This window comes from Hyla sarda, chromosome 8 (genome assembly GCF_029499605.1).
Source record: "Hyla sarda isolate aHylSar1 chromosome 8, aHylSar1.hap1, whole genome shotgun sequence".
Taxonomy (NCBI): Eukaryota; Metazoa; Chordata; class Amphibia; order Anura; family Hylidae; genus Hyla; species Hyla sarda.
The window spans coordinates 60,128,832-60,146,319 of NC_079196.1; the positions used below are offsets into that span (position 1 = coordinate 60,128,832).

Consider the following 17,488-nt stretch of genomic DNA (forward strand, 5'->3'; position numbering starts at 1 on the left):
CTTTTTTTGTCTCTTCTTCTCATTTCAGATACGTGAATGCTGAAGACTACATCAGATTCGGTGGATTGCGATGATGACCAGCAATTTTTTTTTCAATAAAAGAGTTAATGAGGGCTGTGGGGGAGTGTTTTTTTTAATAAAATTTTTTTTTTCAATGTGTCTTGTTTTTTATAATGGAATTATTAGGCTTAGTAGTGGAAGCTGTCTAATAGACGGAATCCATAACTAAGCTGGGGCTTAGCGTTAGCCCCAAAAACAGCTAGCGCTATCCTCCTATTATTACCCCTTACCCATTGCCCCAGGGGTGCCCCGAAGAACCAGTATCAACAGGCCCGGAGCTTCAAATATGGAGCTTTTGGGTCTAGGCGGTAACAGGCTGTTGTTTTTTAGGCTGGGGAGGGCCAGTAACAATGCTCCTTGCCCACCCTGTTAACATCAGGCTGTTGCTGCTTGGTTGGTATCTGGCTGATACTGAAAATAAGGGGAACCCTTTGCGTTTTTTTTTGTAATATAAATAAACAAAAAACCTGTGTGGTTCCCCCTATTTTCAGTATTAGCCAGATATCAACCAGGCAGCAACAGCCTGACATTACCAGGGTGGGCAAGGACCATTGTTAGTGGCCCTCCCCAGCCTAAATAATGCCAGCCTGTTACTGCCTAGGCCAAAGAGTGCCATATTTGACACTCTGGGCCTGCTGGTACCGGCTCTTCCCGGCACCCCTGGGGCAGTGGGTACTGGGGTAATAATTGAAGGTCAGCGCAAGCTATTTTGGGGCTAACGCTAATTCCCGGCTTAGTAATGGATTCCGTCTATTAGACAGCTTCCACTACTAACCCTCATAATTTAATTATAAAAAAACACGACACACGAGTGGAGGACAGAGGAGACTCTTAAAAAAGAAGTTACAGGTCTGTGAGAGCCAGAAATCTTGCTTGTTTGTAGGTAACCAAACACTTATTTTCCACCATAATTTGCAAATAAATTCTTAAAAAATCAGACAATGTGATTTTATGGATTTTTTTTTCTCATTATGTCTCTCATAGTTGAGGTATACCTATGATGAAAATTACAGGCCTCTCTTTTTAAGTGGGGGAACTTGCACAATTGGTGGCTGACTAAATACTTTTTTGCCCCACTGTAGAATTGGACAACCTTTTGCACATAGCATAGCTAAATAAGTTAGCCACTTAGTGGCAAGCTGAGTGACAATCCAAAAGGAATCTGCAGTAATAGTCATATTAGTCTTCATCTAGTTTTCATAGAAACAACATAAAAATGTAATATTAAAGGGGTTTAATATGAATGTTTTTTTGTAGAGCAAAAAAATTTTTCGGTATATGCCTTCCTCTATGCACCTAGGATAAAAAAGCCTGCATACTCATCTACACCAATCCCCATGACTGCCCAGTCTCCTGATCTCCACTATGGTCCTCCTCTTTCTCTTTTCCATGATGCCTAGTGCCAATCACTAGACTGAGCATCCAGTTGCTGCCCGCACAAAACAAAATTAGGAGAAAGAAGAAGAGGACCACAGCAGGACCACGGGGGCAGAGCCGTGATGTCACAATGTTCGATGTCACACGCTCCGGGGTCTGATTTCAACGGGGTGCGGCATGCAAGATCATGGGGGTCTCCAGCGGCGGGACCCCCGCGAACAGGCATCTTATCCCCTATCCTTTGGATAGGGGATAAGATGTCTAAGCGCCGGAGTACCCCTTTTTAAATACTCTTCACCAATTCAGATTATTCAGCAGAATTTTTATATTCATATTATGGTGGCAAATGCCAGAGTCCATGGTGATCTAGGTCTATGGTGAGCCTGCTGCTCTAAAGTAAAAGAGGCTATGATTGGCACATAAAGGAAAGCAAAAACCCTCCAGTTATTTCATGTAAATTATTCAGCTCAGTAATACATAACACGTGAAATATATTCATGTCAAATACTGGCTTTACTAGCTCTTTAATATTACAGCATTCATAAATACGACACATAAATTAAATATATTCCTTTTTTTCCTTTGTCCCTCAGAGTCATTGCATATCTTAACTCATACATTACTGGATCTACTTGCATACTCACACATAAACACCTGGCAATAAATTAATAAAATATATATATAGATAGATAGATAAATAGAACACAATTTAGTTATATTTTTGCCTTTTTTACATACTTTTTACTGCTTATTATTGTAATGTTTCATATACCACTTTAAGGCTAGAATTCCACTGAGATTTTTGCCCTGCGATTTTATTGGCTTAAAAACGCCAGAAAAACTGCCACAGTTTTTCCCTGCGTTTTGGCGGTTTTTCTGGCATTTTTTCCTTTGTGTGGAATTTGCCTTTTTTGGCCCCTTTGGCTTTTTTTTACAAAATAGTTGGGCAACAAAAAATAAATAAAAGGATGCAGTAAATGTAAAAAAATGTATTTAACTAAATGTTTATTTTTTATAACAACATTTTAATAATTTTTTTTATAAAGTGTGTGTGTTTAACTTTTTTTTCTCTTTTTTTTTCTACATTTATGTAGTACTATTACTCCCAGCATGGAACACACTGTTCATGATGGGAGTAGTAGTACCTGTACTATAGACATATCGCTCCGGGTGTCCATTATATAGCAGAGATGGAGCCGCTCTATGCAGCGCTCACATCTCTGCTCTGTACTCCGGCCAGTGATGTGAATAGAACATCATTCATATTCTCCGCCCAGAGCTGTGATTGGCCGGATGGTTGCAGCCAATCACAGCTCTGAGGAAAATATGAATGAGTGAGTGGCCGGAGTATAGTGCAGAGATGCGAGCGCTGTATAGAGCCTCTCCATCTCTGCTATAGACAGGACGACCACAGCGGATGTCAGTAGTGATACCCGCTGTGATCTGTTCTTACCTGCAAGTACTACAACTCCCAACATGGATGCGATCTGTCTATTAATGCAGGTACTACATCTCCCGGCATTGAGCAGAGTGTGCTCCATGTTGGGAGTAGTAGTACTTGTAGTTAAAGGGGTATTCCAGGAAAAAACTTTTTTTTTTAGATCAACTGGCTTCAGAAAGTTAAACATATTTTTAAATTACTTCTATTAAAAAATCGTAATCCTTCCAATAATTATCAGCTGCTGAAGTTGAGTTGTTCTTTTCTGTCTAAGTGCTCTCTGATGACACATGTCTCGGGAGCTGTCCAGAGTAGAAGCAAATTCCCATAGCAAACCTGCTCTGTGCAGTTCCTATGGGAATTTGCTTCTACTCTGGACAGCTCCTGAGACACATGTCATCAGAGAACACTTAGACAGAAAAGAACAATTCAACTTCAGCAGCTCAAGTACTGAAAGGATTAAGATTTTTTAATAGAAGTAATTTACAAATCTGTTTAACTTTCTGGAGCCAGTTGATATATAAAAAAAAAAGCTTTTTTCTGGATAACCCCTTTAAGGAAAGATCACAGAGGATGTCACTACTGACACCCGCTGTGATCCTCCTGTATAATTTATAGATGCGGCGGCTCTTCTATGGTCCCCTGCACTGACGTATATATACACATGTTCCTATATCCCACAGAGAGCTGTGATTGGCTGGAACCATCTGGCCAATCACTGCTCTGTGGGAAATATGAACATGTGTATATATACGTCAGTGCAGGGAACCATAGAAGAGCGGCCGGCCGCATCAATACATTATACAGGAGGATCGCAAAAGGCGATCTGTCTATTAGTACAGGTACTACTACTCCCATCATGGAACAGTGTGTTCCATGCTGGGAGTAGTAGTACTACCTAAAATATGTAAAAAAAATAAAGTTAAAAACACACACACACACTACATTTTTATTATTGTCGTCTACATTTTTAGTGCTTTACCCGCCCACATAACTTGATCCCTGTTTAAAAATTAATGAACATTTCGTAATAAAAAAAGATACATTTCGTTAGATACAATTTTTTTTTTTTATGGTAACCTACAAAATTTTAATTAAAAAGCTATCTCCATCACTTTTTTGGATCGCTAAAGCCCAAAAAAGAATAAAAACCGCCTGCAAAAACGCTAAATTTAAAACCAACATGGAGTTTTTCTTGGTGTTTTTGCTCTCCCATAGACTTCTATGGGAGGAAATGCCACGATTTCAGGGCAAAAACGCCAAACTAGGTTTTGTCGGGCGTTTTGAAAAGGCAACCTCTGAGCCGAAATTGCTGAAAAACGCCAAAAGGATTAAAAAAACGCCAAACTGAAAAATGCCAAGTGAATCTGGCATTTTGCAGTTTACATTTTACTTGCAGCTATCATCTGGACACGGGGTTTTTTCGCTGAAAAAACGTTGTGTGGGAAAACTGGTGCAACTTTTGATAAATTAAGCGCACATACACATAACTTGTGCCTGGTAAGTTAGCTTTAAAAACATGTGCAGCTAAATACACACTGATAAATCTCCCCCTTTATTTATATTATTACCGTATTTTTCGCCATATAAGACGCACTTTTTCTTCCCCAAAACTGGGGGGGGAAGTTGGTGCGTCTTATACGGCGAATACACCCCTATCGCGGCGGTCCCTGCGGATAACAATGGCCGGGACCTGCGGCTAATACAGGACATCACCGATCGCGGTGATGCCCTGTATTAACCCTTCAGACGTGGCGATCAACGCTGACCGCCACGTCTTAAGCGAAAGTAACACTAACCCAGCTGCACCGGGAGGGACCTTACCTGCCTCCTCGGTGTCTGCTCCGTGCCGGGATCCCCTGCATGGCGGGCACTCTCCTTCGTCGTCATCACGTCGTCACGCACGCCACCCCATCATCCAATAGGAGCGGTGTGCATAGCGGCGTATGTAGCGACGTGATGGCGGCAACGGAGAGCGAGGATACTGGGCAGCAGAGACGTTCCGGAGCGACAGGGACACCCCGGGGACGAGGCGACAGTGATGGAGGGCGACATCCAGGGCAGCGGTGACATGTCCGGAGCAGCGGGGATACGTGAGTATTACCTCCTATACCAGTGGTCTTCAACCTGCGGTCCTCCAGATGTTGCAAAACTACAACTCCTGGCATGCCCAGACAGCAGCGTGCTGGGAGTTGTAGTTTTGCAACATCTGGAGGTCCGCTGGTTGAAGATCACTGTGACCTATACTTTACAATGTATTCTAGATTTTCCTCATTTAAAATTGGGAAATTGGGTGCGTCTTATATGCCGGAGCGTCCTATAGGGCGAAAAATATGGTATATCATTTTGTTCAGTAATTGATATGAATAATTAATAACAACAGAAAAGTTGAGCTACACAGAAATTATTTTCCCCTTTCCTGGACTTTTCTTATCCATGACACAATTTATACTCCATTGTTCCTCACCGTGACTGCAGAAGACACCTTATTACTAAACAGCAATGATTCCATTAGGGTATGCAGAAATAATAGTTCACATGGATTAAATGCATGCAAGCATACAGTGAATATTGCATCAGCTGCAAGATGTTACTTGGACAAATTAGGTGCAATATATGCAGCATGGTCACCACCATCATCTGTCACACACACTTTGTAAATGCTACGAAGTCATCAAAACACGGCAAAGTACTCTACCTAATCTGGCACAAGCAATATGGCAACAGGTGCCATGACTTACATACGTGTGCTCCATTATAATTCTAGATAAACAATTGCACACTAATTTAAACATTTTATTCCCAAAATTGTCATGGCTTCTGTTCATAATGGAACTGCAGCTATACGGGTCTTTTCTTAGTTATCCTATATTACCCATATTAATGTATTTTATTGACTTACTGTATATTACCGCATTTTTTGCCATATAAGACACACTTTTTCTTCCCCAAAACTGGGGGGGAAAAGTTGTTGCGTCTTATACGGCAAATACACATTAAAACCTGTCCTATCTCTGCGGTTCCTGCGGCCATCAACGATCGCGGTGATGCCCTGTATTAACTCTTCAGACGCGGCGATCAAAGCTGACCGCCGTGTCTGAAGCGAAAGTGACACTAACCCGGCTGCTCAGTCGGGCTGTTCGGGACCGCCGCGCTTAAACAGCTTATAGGACAACGGGAGGGACCTTACCTGCCTCCTTGGTGTCTGATCCGCGCCGGGATCCCCTGCAAAGCCGGCACTCTCCTTCATCGTCATCACGTCGTCGCGCACGCCGTCCCGTCATCCAATAGGAGCGGCGTGCATAGCGGCGTGCATTGCGACGTGATGGCGGCGACGGAGAGCAAAGATACCCGGCAGCAAAGACGTTCCGGAGCGATGGGGACACCCCGGGGACGCGGCGACAGCGATGGAGGGCGACATCCAGGGCAGTGGTGACGGGTCCGGAGCAGCGGGGACACGTGAGTACTACCTCCTATCCAGTGGTCTTCAATCCAGTGGCCAACGGCTGTCCGGGCTTGCTGGGAGTTGTAGTTTTGCAACATCTGGAGGTCCGCAGGTTGAAGGTTCAGAATCTTTTTTTCTAGATTTTCACCCTTTAAAATTGGGTGCGTCTTATATGCAGGAGCGTTTTACATGGTGAAAAATACGGTAGGTTTTGTCAGCTTTCTTATAGGGGCTGCCTCACCTGGTGGCCTTAAAGAGCCCTTATCCTGGCACAGATAGAGAGCAATAAAAAACATGTAGTACCGCACTGTACTCTAGAGAGGCGCTACTAGACACCCAATTACTGCATGACCTTCATTAACACAGCTGTTTTACAATAAAATGCCCATTCTGATTGGTCAGATCTTCTAGCCATTGGCACGTTTTGCAGATCTGGACTTTTTCTGGCATTGTATGTTAAGGATGGGTTTTAGTTACAATGGTCCAGAAAGCTGAAAATATTGTAAATACATATGTGTGTCTATATATATATATATGTTTATATGTATATGTGTGTATATGTTTGGACAGTATGGGGGAGATTTATGAAAACATTGCCCATAGCAACCAATCAGATTGCCTTTCCTTTTTCATAGGCCTTTTCAGAAATGAAAGAAGCAATCTGATTGGTTGCTATGGGCAACTCATGTGTATATATGTTTGTGTGCTTGTATCACTGTAAGTGCATTTATATGTGTGTGTGTATGTGTATTACTGTATGTGCATATATATGTATATGCGTGTGTAATATGTATGTGCAGTATATTTGTATATATATATATATATATATGTGTGTGTGTGTATCACTGTAAATACATACATCTGTGTGTGTATTACTGTATGTGCAGAGGAAAAATTGCTGAGTTGCCCATAGCAACCAATCAGATCGCTTCTTTCATTTTGCAGAGGCCTTTTTAAAAATGAAAGAAGCGATCTGATTGGTTGCTATGGGCAACTCAGCAACTTTTCCTCTGGACAGGTTTTGATAAATCTCCCCCTATGTGTATATATGTGTGTGTTAGAGTAAACAGTTTCAAAAGGCAAGAACAACCGTAATGAAGTGATTTACACATGCAACAAACCAGTCTCTTACCTGCAATAGCAAACATCACTGTTGAGTTTGTCATATTGATGTGTCCTGTCGAAATCCATTTTCCATGATAGTTTCTAAAAAACTTCAGATGGTTTTCGCATCTTTAACCACAAACTCATGTTGCCCCCTAAAAAAAAAAGTTTTTAATGCTGTTTTTCAGCTCTGTTTCATTTTTTCCAGTGTCAAGCAGTATCAGGTTCTGGTTCCAGTATCGAGTGTACATGATATAATGCGGCTCGGTTCAGCTCTACCTTGACTTCTCATGCCTTCATTATACATTCTCTCACATTAAACATAAAATGATATTTATGGATTTAAATGGCTTTACCGTATGATTGTCTCTTTTTTCTGGCTTAAGTGGCATGTTATTAGTTAGTAAGGTCATAAATCCATTTGGCCATTTCTACAATTCATGTGGAAGTGGTTGTGTGAATGACAATAAAAACTATAATAGACAGCATATTGGTCAATGGGAAATAAATTATTAAGCGCTGTTTTATGACTGTGTTTCCTGAACAATTACGCCAGCTGCATCCTACATAAAATAGAAATGTTCATGTAATGTTACCGTGGAACATGCTTTATAACAGGGGATTATTGCGTAATTGGGAGTCCTTCAACAAAAGTCTCTCCGCGTTACCTTTAAACTCCTGAAAATCCAAGAAAATCAGAAGGGATTAAGCAGAATTTTGCAAGGAGAGAAAAGCATTTGTCATAAAAGCAAGAATGTGTTTCAGTTTGGTGACGACCCATAATTCTTAGTGGTTGCACAAGTCTCAGTTGGAAACATTCTTTACATCCCCCAAAACATATGTTCTAAATTAGGCGGCACCAGATCAGGCTCAACGGCACGTTTATTTTACACCACTCTACTGGAAAACATTAATTTGTTAATAGTTTTCTTGCTCTATTGGTATAAAACAATACTTCTCACAGTGATCTCCAGCAGTCAGAGCAACGCTGAAGCCCGTTTATAATTTAGGCGGTTGTTCCTGGTCACATTCTATTTTTTAAATAAAATATTATAGCATGTTAAAGTAATAGGATGGATGCTCAATTGATATCTCTCCAAGTCAAAGCCAGTAGCCAGGACATGTAGAGTTCTCTTCTTTGTGGGATAATTAAAATCAATGGATAGATTTTTTATAACTGGGTCATATGGGATGGAAAATTAAGGGGGTACTCAGCCCCTAGACATCTTATCCCCTATCTAAAGGATAGGAGATAAGATGTCTCATTGAAGGGGTCCGGCCGCTGGGACCCCCTCCGATCTCCTGGCCGGCTCTGCAGTGTTCTGAACATGGAAGCTTGGAGCTATCTTTATAGACATCAATGGAGGGGGCGTGATGGCTGTGGTTGACCGTCATCTGGCACAGTGTGAAGTATGCTCCGGGCACCAGATGACTGGGGTGCCACGCTGGAGATGACATGGGGTCCAAGCTGCTGGACCTCCCCCACAATCAGACATCTTATCCCCTATCCTTTGGATAATGAATAAGATGTCTAAGGGCGGAGTACCCCTTTAACCCCTTAAGGACGCAGGACGTAAATGTACGTCCTGGTGAGGTGGTACTTAACGCACCAGGACGTACATTTACATCCTATGCATAACCGCGGGCATCGGAGCGATGCCCGTGTCATGCGCGGCTGATCCCGGCTGCTGATCGCAGCCAGGGACCCGCCGGCAATGGCCGACGCCCGCGATCTCGCGGGCGTCTGCCATTAACCCCTCAGGTGCCGGGATCAATACAGATCCCGGCATCTGCGGCAGTTTGCGATTTGAATGAATGATCGGATCGCCCGCAGCGCTGCTGCGGGGATCCGATCATTCATAACGCCGCACGGAGGTCCCCTCTCCTTCCTCCGTGCGGCTCCCGGCGTCTCCTGCTCTGGTCTGTGATCGAGCAGACCAGAGCAGAAGATGACCGATAATACTGATCTGTTCTATGTCCTATACATAGAACAGATCAGTATTAGCAATCATGGTATTGCTATGAATAGTCCCCTATGGGGACTATTCAAGTGTAAAAAAAAATGTAAAAAAATGTAAAAGTAAAAGTAAAAAAAAAGTGAAAAATCCCCTCCCCCAATAAAAAAGTAAAACGTCCGTTTTTTCCTATTTTACCCCCAAAAAGCGTAAAAATTTTTTTTTATAGACATATTTGGTATCGCCGCGTGCGGAAATGTCCGAACTATTAAAATAAAATGTTGATGATCCTGTACGGTGAATGGCGTGAACGAAAAGAAAAAAAAGTCCTAAATTCCTACTTTTGTAATGCATTTTATTAAAAAAAAAATTATAAAAAATTAATTAAAAGTTTTTCATATGCAAATGTAGTATCAAAAACAAGTACAGATCATGGCGCAAAAAATGAGCCCCCATACCGCCGCTTATACGGAAAAATAAAAAAGTTAGAGGTCATCAAAATAAAGGGATTATAAACGTACTAATTTGGTTAAAAAGTTTGTGATTTTTTTTAAGCGCAACAATAATAGAAAAGTATGTAATAATGGGTATCATTTTAATTGTATTGACCCTCAGAATAAAGAACACACGTCATTTTTACCATAAATTTTACCGCGTGAAAACAAAACCTTTCAAAATTAGCAAAATTGCGTTTTCCGTTTTAATTTCCCCACAAAAATAGTGTTTTTTGGTTGCGCCATACATTTTATGATATAATGAGTGATGTCATTACAAAGGACAACTGGTCGCGCAAAAAACAAGCCCTCATACTAGTCTGTGAATGAAAATATAAAAGAGTTATGATTTTTAGAAGGCGAGGAGGAAAAAATGAAAACGTAAAAATTAAATTGTCTGAGTCCTTAAGGCCAAAATGGGCTGAGTCCTTAAGGGGTTAAGTATCCACAATTCGTTTTTATAGGTGGATCTATTATCAAAGCCCTGTACAATCAGATGTAACTCCAGGGTCTTGCAATGTAAGGGCGCCATCACGAATATCCGGTGATCCAGCTCAAAAACTGTCCATACCCGATGCAGCAATTCATGGCAAGATGCATCAGTTGCTTATGGGCACAGCACCCAGTTATTTTTGCAGGCCCAAACAGGAGAACCCTGCAAGATGTGTCCCACAGTTTGGCTCCCCGATTGAGGTGGCGGATAGATAAATCTAAACAGTCCCATTCAAATGAATGAGATGAGTTCGATCAGCAGGTTCCCTCCAGCACATTTCTACATCACCAGAGGGAAAATGATCCGGCCTATATTGACGCACCCAAAATGGGAAGATGTTCCTTTTAAGTTGACAATATTACAATAGTAACACTAAAGATAATTGACTCTTTTAAGTCATCTAGAACAAACAATGATTCATGTAACAATGTATTTTTTCCTATTATTAAGTTTAATTTAACATAATGGCTATAATTACGTTAAATAATTGCCATGTGATCATTTCTTACGTGGATTCTGGATAACTAGTGCAACACAGGAAAGCAAGAGTCTAGGAGTGGACGTGTGGAACTTCATTGTAACAGGAGATCCTAATAACATTAGAATGTGACCTCATTGTGGATATTCTCTAAGTCAGCAGATGGAATTTCTTCAAATAATTTTACTCTAGCACAGCTAAAGGTGAATCCAGATTGATCAGCTTTCTATAATACTGTACAATGTATTGGGTAAATAGGAAGTTCACCTTTATATACAGTAGGTAGATAGATACTAGAAAAGAAAACAGCACAACATCCTGCATGATTTTCTCGTAATAGAGCTTCCAATGCACGTGTGACCATAGCCATATGGCCTACATGGTGTTAGATGAAAGAACATACCTCAAAGTAAATTTTGTGGCAGCATTTGGAGCTCATTGATGGGCATATACAGTACTTCTGATGCTAGATAATTCCCTATTTCTCCTTCTTATGAAATTAGAGGTAAACAACCTCTAAACTTCAACATGACGTGATGTTTTTTGGGAGCCAATTGTCTCAAAGATTTTTATAGTTATAGATCAACGCAAATGTATATAAAACTTTAGCAGCGCATATAATGAATAGTGTTAGGATAGCCATAAAGCTGTTACCACCCCCCATCGCCCCCATCATCCCAAGCAAAGCATTCATGTGTTCTCAATAAGCTGTAAAGGGAATAAGCTGCTGCTCGATCCCTCACTGTTTCCTCAAGAACCCTCTGTCTCTTCCAGACTCCTTGGCCCTCTACAATTTTCGCAGCCCCCTCTGTCTCCTGCAGCCTCCTCTAGTGGCAGCTTATGTCTTGGGAGCAACTAATCAAACATTTGTATTCCAACTCCCTAATCCTACTTAACCCTGAAATGTGCCATTAGGGGAGATTTAGGAGGCTCCATCAACATTAGTTGGTTGGCCAATCCTTCCAACATCATTAGGTTTGACTTACATTCATCAAACATGTCTGGCCAGCTTTAAAGGGGTACTCCGGTGTAAAGCAATTTTTTTCAAATCAACTGGTGCCGAAAAGTTAAACAGATTTATAAATTACTTTTATTTAAAAATCTTAATCCTTCCAGTACTTATCAGCTGGTGTATACTACAGAGGAAGTTGTGTAGTTATTTTCAGTCTGACTACAGTGCTCTCTGCTGACACCTCTGATCATGTCAGGAACTGTCTGGAGCAGGAGAGGTTTGCTATGGGAATTTTCTCCAATTCTAGACAGTTCCTGACATGGACAGAGGTGTCAGCAGAGAGCACTGTGGTAAGACAGAAAAGAACTACTCAACTTCCTCTGCAGCATACAGCAGCTGATAAGTACTGGAGGTATTAAGATTTTTTAATAGAAGTAATTTACAAATCTGTACATATAGAACACAAGCTGGCACTGCACTCCCTTGTTCACCCCCTTCCTCCGGAAAACGGCTCACAGGTTCCTAAATGATGATACAGCCACTTACACTCCCAGCGTATATCAACAGCGGCGCTCAGTCCTATATAGTAGATGTCCAACTTGTAAGTAATGGAAGGAAGAACGGGCGGCACTCACTGTAATAAATTCCACCAAAAGCTTTATTATTCGGAGTGGCAAGTCACAAGCAGTTGCAAATGAAGTAAGTGACAATTGTTTCCCGCTCCACGCGCTTCTTCTCGGCTCACTCAGAGAACAATTGTCGCTTACTTCATTTGCAACTGCTTGTGACCTGCCGCTCCGAATAATAAAGCAATGCTGGAATTTATTACAGTGAGTGCCGCCCATTCTTTCTTCCATTACTTACTAATTTACAAATCTGTTTTAACTGTTTAATCTGTTTAAAATTCCACTGGAGTACCCCTTTAATATTGTACCTTACTTAGGCCCTCAGCCGTATAAGAGAGCTGTCGTGAATCCCTCCACTCCCTAAAAAATTAGATTTTCCCAATTGTGTCCCATGCTACACAGCAAAGCTGAGCTGCGAGCTGCAGAGATCTGCTGCTGCAAGAAATATCAGTGGCTGCTCTAGGGCAAGTTTGAAAACTAGAATATGTCGGGGGGAAAAATTGTGGATAGTTACATACAAATATTTAAAAAAAAACACTTAAAAGTTTAAAAAAGGAGGTTTTATGTCAGGAGCCTTTCCCAAACAATACTTTTGATCAAATACTCCAATGTATGCCATTGTATAGGTATATATATGTATATGTCATTCATAGGCTTCCATGTTATGTATGCAATATACATATTTATGGGATGCCTTTGCATAGAACAGGGTAGTCTACTATACTATTCTATACAGGGTAACCAAAGCATACCACCCCAACAGCTGCCAAAGGACATTTTTTTTAGCATCAGTCGGGTGACTGGAGCCCTATGGACATGCTTTACCTATATATTGGAAACTATAAAACTGACTAATAAATTCATGACTTTACCTGCTGTTTTTTGACATTAGAAATGTTTTGAGAAGGCAGAAGAATACTTAATATCAAGAGACCACAAGGGAGGTATATTTAGGTGAACTGCCACAGCGTTCTGTCGTTTGTTTTTATGACTATGCATTAAAATTTAGTTCTATAGATAATTGTTCGTCTCTCCTCAATAAACCGCAGCAAAATGAAGGGGTTTTAATAGAAAAAAAGAGAAAAAAAGGCCACATGGGGACAATTAAAACGGTTGATGTTTCATTGTCAGATTACATTTACAAAAAAAAATCATAAAATATCAGCAAGAATTAACAATTATTAACATGCATGGCTAAAATACAGCAACTCGGTAAGAAACATTTATTGTTCAGTAAGTTAAATGAAAATATTGTGGTTCCAGATTTTTTTTATTTAGTCATGTGCCATGCTGGTACTCACTAATAATTAAAGGAAGAAATTAGTAAGAGTCTATGACATGAATTTAACTGAGGCCAAGATGCCTTCCACACAGTAGTATCTGTCAACCATATGGGCCAATGGTTAATAAAAGTTGGGGGGAAATTTATCAAGACCTATGCAAAGGAAAAGTGGAGCAGTTGCCCATACCAATCGGATTGCTTCTTTAACTTTTAAAAAGGCCTCTGAAAAATGAAAGCCCTCTGACTGCTACAGTATGCTATTTCATTCCTTTTTTGCAGTGTACTCACTTAAAGGGGTATTCCGGGCAAAAACATTTTATCCCCTATCCAAAGGATAGGGGATAAGATGTCTGATCGCAGGGACCCGCTGCTGAGACCCCCCGCAATCTCCCTGCAGCACCAGCTTTCTATGCGGGTGCTGAATCTCCAGTTTCGGAAACCTCCGGGTGTCCTGGACTGGGGACGTGACGTCACGCCCCCTCCATTCATGTCTATGGGAGGGGGCGTGACAGCCATCACGCCCCCTCCCATAGACATTAATGGAGGAGGCGTGGCGTGACTTCACGTCCACAGTCCCGGAAACCCTGAGGTTTCCGAAACTGGAGATTCAGCACCCGCATAGAAAGCGGGTGCTGCAGGGAGATTGCGGGGGTCTCAGCAGCGGGTCCCTGCGATCAGACATCTTATCCCCTACCCATTGGATAGGCAATAAAATGTTTTTGCCCAGAATACCCCTTTAAATTGGCCAAATGGAGGGCAAAAGAAGTCAATGCTAAATGTATATCACAGACATGAGGTGAACAGCCCCTAAATGACATCTGTGTACACATTTTGATGACAGCAGCTTTACATAGGTGCGCATATCTTCTTTCAAAAGTCTTCTTAAACAAATCAGGCTACATTCCTATCTCATTTTCGGCCTACGCCCGCAGTACACGTCAGCAACTTGTCAAAAAAGGTTGCTGGTGTACACCGCTATGCTATTGAGTCCTGCAAAAGTAATGTATACAGTATAATGTATACAGTAATGTATTCAGTTGCAAAATGGACCAAACGTATTCTCTAGTTTACCATGTCAGTCCAATAAAGTCTATGTGGCATACCCCAGTAACCTTTATTTTTTTTCACAGGTTGCAGATGTAAGTAATGTAGAGCATCATGGAAAGTATGTAAGAAAGGTATCACATAATCCTACCGTAGAAGTGAATATATGAAGCCATATAATATACATATCATTATTTAAAGCATACACTAAGGGTGAAATGGCCCAGTACAATTAGTTGTATTCACCTGGTGTGGCAGTGACCTTTTTCCTAGAACTACATAGCAATAACCTTAGAAAATTGCTAAAAGAATTTTGGTTTTGCTCTGCTTTTTGCAGTAGCCACAGAGTTGGTCCATTATAGTCAATAACCTACCATGTGGCTTCCCAAAAAAAGGCACTTTCCCACTAACTGGGAATTATAAGCATATTCAAGGAATATGCCATCAATATTTCAGTTTACTTGTGAAGTAATGGGTCCATAGTCCTAGAAGAAAACCAAATACAAAAGAGAAACTATTCTGTTTTCTTCCTATGGACTGTTTTTTCTAAAACTGATTTTGCATTTCAAATAACAAAATGTAACCTATTTATAAATTAAGTTTTAATAGCAAAAAATGTTCTTCTTAGGAATGACTTGTACAATCTCCATCTACTTAAAGCGTACCTGTCAGACCCCACAAAAAAAAAATATTACTCAGTACCTAATCCTGACCATGTACATATTATTTTAATGCGTCTATCACCTTTATTATAAAAATACCTATTTTTTATTAGCTCACAGTGTTAGAAATTCTCTCAGGGGAAGGGGACATGCCCCTCCCTAGTGGTGGTGGGAGGTGATTGGTGTGTCTGCTCATGCAGCCTTGTCTATGAGTCATCTCTTGTCCATGACTCAAGGACAAGCTAATGCTTCTGCAGGACTGATTAGTGTCCCAGTAGGTATTGGAACCCCTACTAGTGGGATTTTCAGGAGACATTTTCTTTATTAAATATTCAAAACATTTTAAACAACCATATTAAAAAGGTCTTTGATTTTCATCAGTTACAACATATAAAAAGTTTTTGGATCTGACTGCCCATTTAAAGGGGTACTTCGCCCCTAGAAATCTTATCCCCTATCCAAAGTATAGGGGATAAGATGGCCGATCGTGGGGATCCCGCTGCTGATCTCGACTGCCGCTTTAATCACAGCACAAAGCAAACTCGCTCTGTGCATAATGACGGGTGATACAGGGGTCGGAGCATCAATACTCAATACAAATCTATGGGAGGGGGCGTGACAGCGGTCACACCCCCTCCCATAGACTTACATTAAGGAGGCAGGCCATGACACCATGAGGGGTGTCACGTTCTGCCCCCTCACACCCCTTCCCATAGACTTGCATTAAGGAGGCGGGCCATGACACCATGAGGGGTGTCACGTTCTGCCCCCTCACACCCCTTCCCATAGACTTACATTAAGGAGGCTGGCCATTACACCAAGAGGGGTGTCACGTTCTGCCCCCTCAATACAAGTCTATGGGAGGGGGCGTGGCAGCCGTCACACCCCCTCCATAGACTTGAATTAAGGAGGTGGGCCATGACACCACAAGGGGGCGGAGCCATGACATCACGATGTTCCGGCCCCTGTATCGCCCGTCATTATGCACAGAGTGAGGATGTTTTGTGCAGTGATGACAGCGGGGTGCCGCAGCCGAGATCAGGGGGATAGGGGATAAGATGTCAAGGGGCGGAGTACCCCTTTAAGCAGTGTCAGTGTCTTCTATACAACATTTTTATAAACCTCATAGGTAGAAGTATGCTCACCTTCATTGCCAGTAGCAGGCTTCCTACTTACAAAAGTTCTGTTCTCTTAGTAAATTTGTTTTTAATTATGTCACAAAGGCCGAAATACTTCAGCTGTTTGCACCATCTCTAGAAGGTTAAAGGTAGACATTACACAGGCTTTGAGGAAGCTTCGGGAAGCCCAAAAAAATTATTATGATTTAAGAGCAGAAATGCTTGGCTTTGGATAAGTTGTCTAGAAACACAATATTATTGGATAAACTGGAGTCTACAAGAATTAATTGCCACTCATAAAATACCTGAAATGCTGCTTCAAGAATGTAAGCTATACTTCTAAACTTCATTTTAAGGGAAATTCAGAATTATTTTGTCATAATATCTCTACAGCATTGTGTTTCACTCAGTATTCCCTCACATGTTGAAGGTAATAGTATGTTTTTAGTATGCCCATAAATTCTTTAAATTGACTTATTCTTATATCCTGTTTCCTGAACTTAACAAGTACTTCTGCATCATTAGCAAACACATCAACTGCTGTAGGATCAAAACAAGTCAGGCTGACATTATTTCATTTTGATTTGAGGTATTCCAGATGCGATTTTTTTTCTATGTATTCCTGCAATTGTATTGCTTGTGAGTGTTTTGCGAGTCTTTAACAGAGAATAGGGATAAACAAGTTGATTTGTTTAAAGAGTACCTCCCATGATCTTATTAAATTTCATAATCCTCATGGTTTACTGCCCCCATCATGATAAACCACTGCCTGCCTTTATTTTTATTATTATTTTTTGTTTTCTACCTTGATTTTGCTCTGTATTTTCTTCTCAGTCTGTCAGATTTACAGACTGGGAAGGGGTGTTCCCCAGCAGGCGTGACATCATCTGAAGCCATACAGGGGAGAACTTCCTCCCTCACTCTGCTACACACAGCCCAGAGCAGTTCAGTGTGAGATGA

The 17,488-nt window shown here is 41.2% G+C and overlaps 1 long non-coding RNA gene across 1 annotated transcript in view; it reads left to right on the forward strand.

The window, feature by feature from the left end:
• The window catches only part of LOC130284675 (uncharacterized), a 106,878-nt gene extending 106,745 nt beyond the window's left edge, over positions 1 to 133 (forward strand). Inside the window, exon 3 of the long non-coding RNA XR_008847116.1 lies at positions 29 to 133. This is a non-coding gene — a long non-coding RNA (uncharacterized LOC130284675). The remainder of the gene's footprint in view (positions 1 to 28) is intronic.
• Positions 134 to 17,488: the final 17,355 nt, after the last annotated feature.